Source organism: Octopus bimaculoides, chromosome 3 (assembly GCF_001194135.2).
Source record: "Octopus bimaculoides isolate UCB-OBI-ISO-001 chromosome 3, ASM119413v2, whole genome shotgun sequence".
NCBI classification, from domain to species: domain Eukaryota; kingdom Metazoa; phylum Mollusca; class Cephalopoda; order Octopoda; family Octopodidae; genus Octopus; species Octopus bimaculoides.
The window spans coordinates 100,248,452-100,255,777 of record NC_068983.1 but is presented as its reverse complement, the minus strand read 5'-3'; the positions used below and the strand labels follow the sequence as shown (position 1 = coordinate 100,255,777).

General features: G+C 32.6%; 1 protein-coding gene across 1 annotated transcript in view; it reads right to left on the bottom strand.

The window, feature by feature from the left end:
* LOC106882649 (protein melted) overlaps positions 1-5,426 on the bottom strand; it is a 70,361-nt gene extending 64,935 nt beyond the window's left edge. Inside the window, exon 1 of the mRNA XM_014933395.2 lies at positions 5,060-5,426. The gene's annotated coding sequence lies outside the window, so the exon portion shown is untranslated. The remainder of the gene's footprint in view (positions 1-5,059) is intronic.
* Between the last annotated feature and the right edge of the window lie 1,900 nt (positions 5,427-7,326).

Genomic DNA, 7,326 nt, shown 5'->3' with positions numbered 1-7,326 from the left:
GGACTGGTGAAACCGGATGGCAACACCAGGCTCCAATCTAATTTGGCAGAGTTTCTACAGCTGGATGCCCTTCCTAACGCCAACCACTCAGAGAGTGTAGTGGGTGCTTTTACGTGTCACCCGCATGAAAACGGCCACGCTCGAAATGGTGTCTTTTATGTGCCACCCACACAAGCCAGTCCAGGGGCACTGGCAACGATCTCGCTCGAAAATCCGACAGGAACCAGTCCAGGGGCACTGGCAACGATCTTACTTGGCTTGCCGGGTCTTCTCACGCACAGCACATTTCCAATATATATATATTGGGTCATCCCATAAATAATATGGTTTTTTTCACTTGCATGAACTAAAAGTCGGAGAGGGACATGATAAACTACCTGCATCAACTTGCTATACCATTTTGACTTTTTTTATGCTTTTAATTTTTAGAACATGCTTTAATACTGAAACTTTTACTGCAAACTCTTTGACAGATTCTGCTATGAGAGTTAAGTTTCTAGCAAATAAAAATTTCCAAGCACATCTTATCCCGGATTCTTGAATTATAAGCTTCAAGGTTTATACTGAATTAAAAAGGAAGGTGGGTATGAGTACATGTCCCTGATAGACACCATCTTGTGTGCTAAATACCTTGTTGTCAACTTTAATCTTGCTAACACAGTACCTTCATTCACAGTTTGAGTGGTTTGCTCTTAGCAAAGATCTCCTCTTGAATAATCACACATCAATTATTCCACAGCTTAGCACAAACTCAAACTGCATCTTATGCTAGGTAACTCTATCCTGAACTAAATTTTAAAACATTCAGATACTTTCAAAATTTAATCAAAGTTTGAAGTCTTTATTCTCTATCTCTCTCTCTCTCTCTCAAAGTACATTTCCTTTTTGCCTTTATATTGGTTGACAATGCTATATCAGTCATTGACAAAATCACCATTGAGTAGCATATGATCCACATAATCTGAAGCCTTCAACATCATAGAAACTATCCCTAATGGATTTGCTTCTCTTCTCATCTTCATTTCTTCAGTAGCAATAATAACCATATTGAAACTAATCATGAAAGCTTGATCGACTTTTGGTAGTCCCATATTAAACCATTCATATCCTAATACAGTGTTTATCAAGAAGGGTAGGGTGTTGTGAAGATTAAAAAGTGGGTAGACAAATTGCCATTTGATTTGATTTGGTCTAGTTTCAGCTGTCACCATGCTGGGGCACCTAAAATAAAAACGGTTGCCAACTTTTTAAGCTAGTCAAACTCCTAGGTGAAAAAAAAAAAGAATTATATGAATGCAAAATCTATTTTGTCATCTCATTAACAGAGGGGAGGAAGAGTGTCAAAAAATGTTATTGATTGATATATAGCACATATTAGTCACTCAACTAAGAATATGCACTATAAGCCTGTTCTGTATAAGTGCACTATTAAGCCTGATCAATGAATAACATTTAATCAAATGTTTTAAAAAAACAAGTTTAATATTTATAAATATTTAATTTGATTTTTTTTTCTTTTCAGAAAATGAAAAACAAACAATAGAAGATAAAAATCTACTTTATACTTTTTCTAATATAAATTAGTATGATTTTTTTTTAATGTTTCCTATCTTGAGTGTCAAGTTGCTGTTTCAGTCCCAATCTTCAGAAACAACTTTTTATTTCATGAGAAATATCAAAACACAAGTCTTTAGCTATGAATGCAAGTTCAAACATATCTCAAACCATTTCAAATTGTTGATCTCATAACAAATATTAACTTATAATATACATTGTACATTTCAAAAATTCTTACTGAAAATTAGTAGAATTTAGTGAAACCAAAAAGCCATTGACTTTCTTTCATCCACACTTCCATTATAATTCATGAAGCAATGAACAACTCTCTAAACATGTTGACAAACGTCAATAATTCACTCAAAAGATTTATTTTTTAATCAAAGTAATTTTTGAGAAAACTTCAAATTTTGCTTTTCTTTTATATGGTGGTGGGCAAGTTCATTTTAAAATAAGTAACTCATCAATATAAGTTAACAGCTACTAATACGCTTCAAAAACTTGAGTCATCAACACATTTGTTTCTTCTTATCTAACAAACTTCTTTCAATTGCTTTCTCAGAAATTGTTTCATGTCTTATTTAGTACCAATGAATAACGGTTATGGGACAGCAAATTATTGAAGTAAAATATGGCATGCAGCCAATAGCTATTAGAAAATTGTTGTCCACTTCAGATTTAAAAAACAAATTTACAGTAAAAAAAAAGGTCACTTTAACTCAGAACACAATTTTCTGAACATAAAATAATTTCCCTTTATTGTTTGTAACTGACCAACATTATTCTTCCATTGGATGACAGGCCAATTATTGAATATTATGTGTTATTAACATCATTAGCATAAGGCACAGCATTTTAATTGGGGGGACTTTAGTATGAATATCCCCAGCACCACCACTTCCCTTAATTTTAAGAAATATTTAAAGGTTACTTTATACAGAAAGCCTTTCTACTTCAAATGTTAATTCTAAAACTTTTTTTTTAACATAACTCACCAGCTAATACAATGCTAACACAATGGGATAACAAATTACAATATATTCCATTAAATTTATCATTAGGTAAATATTTTGTTTCCATACTCACATAAATTGAACTGGACAACTCATTTGTTGTACAGTTCTCAGCTGGGGTCCAATGACCCTTAGGGAGCCAACATAAGCTGTTGTTAAAAATTTATGTGAAATAAACTAGTTATACTTCTACAATACATAAACTATTTAAACAATTCCTACAATTCCTAATAATATTTAATTATAAAAATATAGGATTTTTAAAGCATCAAATGGCTAAAAGGGTCTACACAAGTGAAATAGAGATCAAAAGGATCCGTAGATAAAAACTGGTTGAGAGCTACTCAACATTTCAGTTCATTCTAATTTTTACAATTTTAAGGCGTTTTCCTATCCTACCTATATCCGAAAAGTCCTCCACTCTCAGCTCACAACACGCAGTATTAGCAGATATAGCCAAGCAAGATATAATTCTATGCGTACATGACAATCGACATAGTTTGCTCCACAATAGACAGTTTTCCAAATAGTGATATAGAAAGAAATAGTTATTCAGAATCAGAACGGGAATTAAAGACAGAAAATGAGACGATATGGAAAAAAGAAGAAAATGCAAGAATATACAAGAAAAAAATAATAATAGCGAGCGCAAGAGTGTATGTTCACATCTTTTGAAGATGGAATATTAATTCTTTGTGTAATTTTCATTGATACAAGACAATCTGAGATTATCTCGATGGATCGGGCAACGTAAATAACATCACAAAAGATGAAGCCAATAACTAATTCGATAACCTCTCTTTTCGTGTTGACTTCAGCGATATCTCTCTAAGTGAGGAAAGGTATATTTATTAATTCAATGCGATTTCTTTCTTTATCAAACACAAAAACTCAGTTAAAGGAAAATTTGCAGAGCAAATATCAGGGTTGTGTGTGTGCGTGTGCGTGTGTGTGTGTGTGTGTGTGTGTGTATTTTAAAGACAAGGTATTATATTTTGTCACTTTCGCACAGATAAACTACAGTGGAATTAAGATGGGGTTAGAACTCAAAACTATGAGACATTGTACTGCTTAGCAACGAACACATTCTCGAGTGTATAATTCTGCGGTTGGATAAACGGAAATCAAGGAACAAAATAATTTCCTGAAACCTGTTGCACACCTTTTGTGGAAGCTAAATGCTAAGTTTTGTTAACACCAGTCACAGATTATACACAGGTGCCTGAAGAAAGACTGAATTTTATGAAATTGGACTATCGAAATAAGAGCCAGATAGATTTCTAAGAAATTTAAAGCAATTTCGTTTTGATATAAGATTCCACTGAAAGCTTATTTTGAAAACACGAATAACTTGGCAATTGTTGTAGCTGGACCAATGATAAATTCAAAATAAGGCAAAAATGTTTCTGGTTTTTATGAACAACCTGGTTCCGCCAAGATTTACAAAGCAAGGAGATGGATTAGAGACACAATCTCCAATAATGACATTCATGGGCGGACTATCACTTAAGCTACACCCAAATTTCAATAACAGGTAATCCAGCTTCAATTCACATGGAGAGGCATACAAATAATTTAAGCAGTTAGTTGTAAAGAAAGATCAAATATCCTATTAACTTGTTTGTGTCAGTATGTTCGAAATATATAATAGTTTAGTTTTAAGCAAGAAAAAAAAATAATAAAAATGTATTGATTTATTTTATCATTTTTAAGAAAATTTAGCTTGAGTGAAACGAAAGACAATTTCGAAATGTCTATACTGCAATATCTTAAGATTCATATTACCATCAGCAGCTGTATTGGAAATGTTAATGAACTATAATTAAATGACTTAATATAGTTTACTGTTGCGCGGTTTCGATTTCTAATCCCATCACAACCTACATGTGCGCCCTTTACGTGAGGTAAAAGAAATCACAAAATTTAAACAGAAATGTATCATAAGTTGATCGCTGACAATTAAACGCTATAGTCACAAGTTCAAGTCTTAACAATCGCCAGGCTGAACGTTTTTCTTGTAGGGTCGATAAATCAGTTTGATTTGAATGAGAGAATTCGTATAAGATGTGCAGCAAAAACTTCCTTGATTTTAAAAGCTACTTTATTAAATAGCTTTCAAACTAAAATAAATATAAGTCGAATCAGGGTTTAAATCGAAAGAGAACTCAGACTTACAATAAACCAGTGAAAGTGTATGGGTGTTTCGCCTTGTTATTCTTTTTTTTTTTTTTACTTTATTAAATCTAACAAAACACGACAACTGAAGATGTAAAATGTTCGAAAAGTTTTTGAAACTTTTCTATGAATGTTTCATAAAGATTGCAAACATGTGCGATGAAATAAAATCAGGAAGCGTAACAACTTTTAGTAAATACGTACACATTTTCAATAATGAATTGAAATAAAGTCTTGCCAAAAGCAACAAAACTTGTCGCACAAATTAGGTGATATTTCAAAGAGTAAAGTAAAGGGAAAAAAATCAACATTACCTGGTATTGATCACGAATTTGGTCCAGGAATATGTATTTCCATCATTAGAAAAATAATATTGTAGCTGAAATCAACATAACTATTGGTAATATCAACAGAAAGCGCATTAGTAAATATTAGGTGATAATTCGAGGCATATTGTGATAAACAGGAGTTTGCGTTTGTCATAGATAAACAATGAAATGATATTCTGTTTGTGGTTTAGATATGAAAATAAATACAAATTAAAATAATGCTAAGTGTATTTGGTACTTGCTACCGGTCAATGAACATGTGTAGAGTTCTTCAATGAAACTTACAACATCAATAAAAAGTTTTGAAGTTTGCCTGTTGCACCAAATACAATTTAGGTGAGAGTTCAATCAGGGTAAGTAACTCTTACTGACCAAAAAATTCTTTATAGTCTCTAAATAATCTCTGTTTTATTAATAATCACAGGTAATTGCAAGAGAAGTGTTTAGTCAGTATTTATGTGAGCATTTGAGTTTTCCAGTCTCTGCTGAAAGAATTTTCTTTCAAATAACCTGATATGGAGATGGCTAGATTTTCTTCCCACATTTTCAAATGTTATTAGATTCTTCTTAGAAATATATATATATATTTGTTTCAACAATGATCTGCGCGGTCTTATCATGACAGTATGTCATACCTTTTAAGGAACACACTTTTTTTGTAACATTGTTTAACACAGATTTCAAGCCAGACCAATAAAAATGTTTCAGCTCAAGTATTTGATATAATGTTTTATAATTTTTCTGAAGCTATAGCACAAAGACCAGAACGATATATATCTTTTGGCCACAATCTAAACCAAAATTTGTTTCCTGCTCTTAATTGTCATCTCCTAATGTCAAATCCAAGTATCCAGACAGAATTATTGCTGGAAAGAATATGGGAACATTTTAAATCTGGCATACCTACACAATCGTGTGTGCCCCCGCGACTTTGTTTCGTCATTTCTTTTTTAAAAAATAGATATTTGTTACTCTTTTACTTGTTTTCAGTCATTTGACTGCAGCCATGCTGGAGCACCGCCTTTAGTCGAGCAAATCGACCCCAGGACTTATTCTTTGTAAGCCTAGTACTTATTCTATTGGTCTCTTTTTGCCGAACCGCTAAGTTACGGGGACATAAACACACCAGCATCGGTTGTCAAGCGATGGTGGGGGGACAAACACGCATACATATATATATATACATATATACGACGGGCTTCTTTCATTTTCCGTCTACCAAATCCACTCACAAGGCTTTGGTCGGCCCGAGGCTATAGTAGAAGACACTTGCCCAAGGTGCCACACAGTGGGACTGAACCCGGAACCATGTGGTTGGAAAGCAAGCTACTTACCACACAGCCTACATTTCATTAGGTATAGATTCTGGCAAAAAAATTATTGTTCTTTTTTACCAGCAGAGATAATTACATATACATCACATGAATATGATATATGTATAATACAAAACCACATTAAAATACAAATTGTTTTCAAATTAGATCCAAATTATATTGATATTTGTTCTGAAAACTATTTTGAAGTTGCGGAAATGAGTTAACTTTGTTTCCTCATGACATTTTTAATCAAATCTTCTACAAACACTTTTATGGGATGTACATTCCAATTATATAGGAAATTAATGTGAAAAAAAGAAAAATGGTGACATGCACACATACTGACATTCATCTACACAATGAAACTTAAAATTTTAGAAAAATTGTGATGTATTGGTATGTATGTGTGAGCGGCCACCAATTTTTTTTTTTTTTTTTACATCAAATTCTGATATAATCGTAACCTACACCATTTAAAAGGTATTTGACAAAAATTTCATAGCAAGTTCATTTTTCTGAAAGTCAGCGGGGGGCACACATGTAGGTATGATTCAAATCTATCACCACAACACCAATGAAAATGAAATACTTATGCATATGTAATATGTATATATGTGCTTGTGTAAGTATGCATATATGCACCGGTTCGAATATATGTATTTGTGTTTCTGATCCACAGTCAAACAAAGCAAATTAAATTGTATTGGAATTTTGTCAACTATATTAGTATCACAAACAGAAACATTCCTTACTCTGAAAGAAGTAAAACGCTGTCATTTGGCTTTTTGGCTACATATATACACACATACATATTTTTACATATATCTGACAAGACGTCCAAGGAGCTAAGCCCTTTGTGGATGCGAAACCATTGGTCACTCTATGACGGTACATAGGCTTAACTACATATATATATATATATATATATATATATAT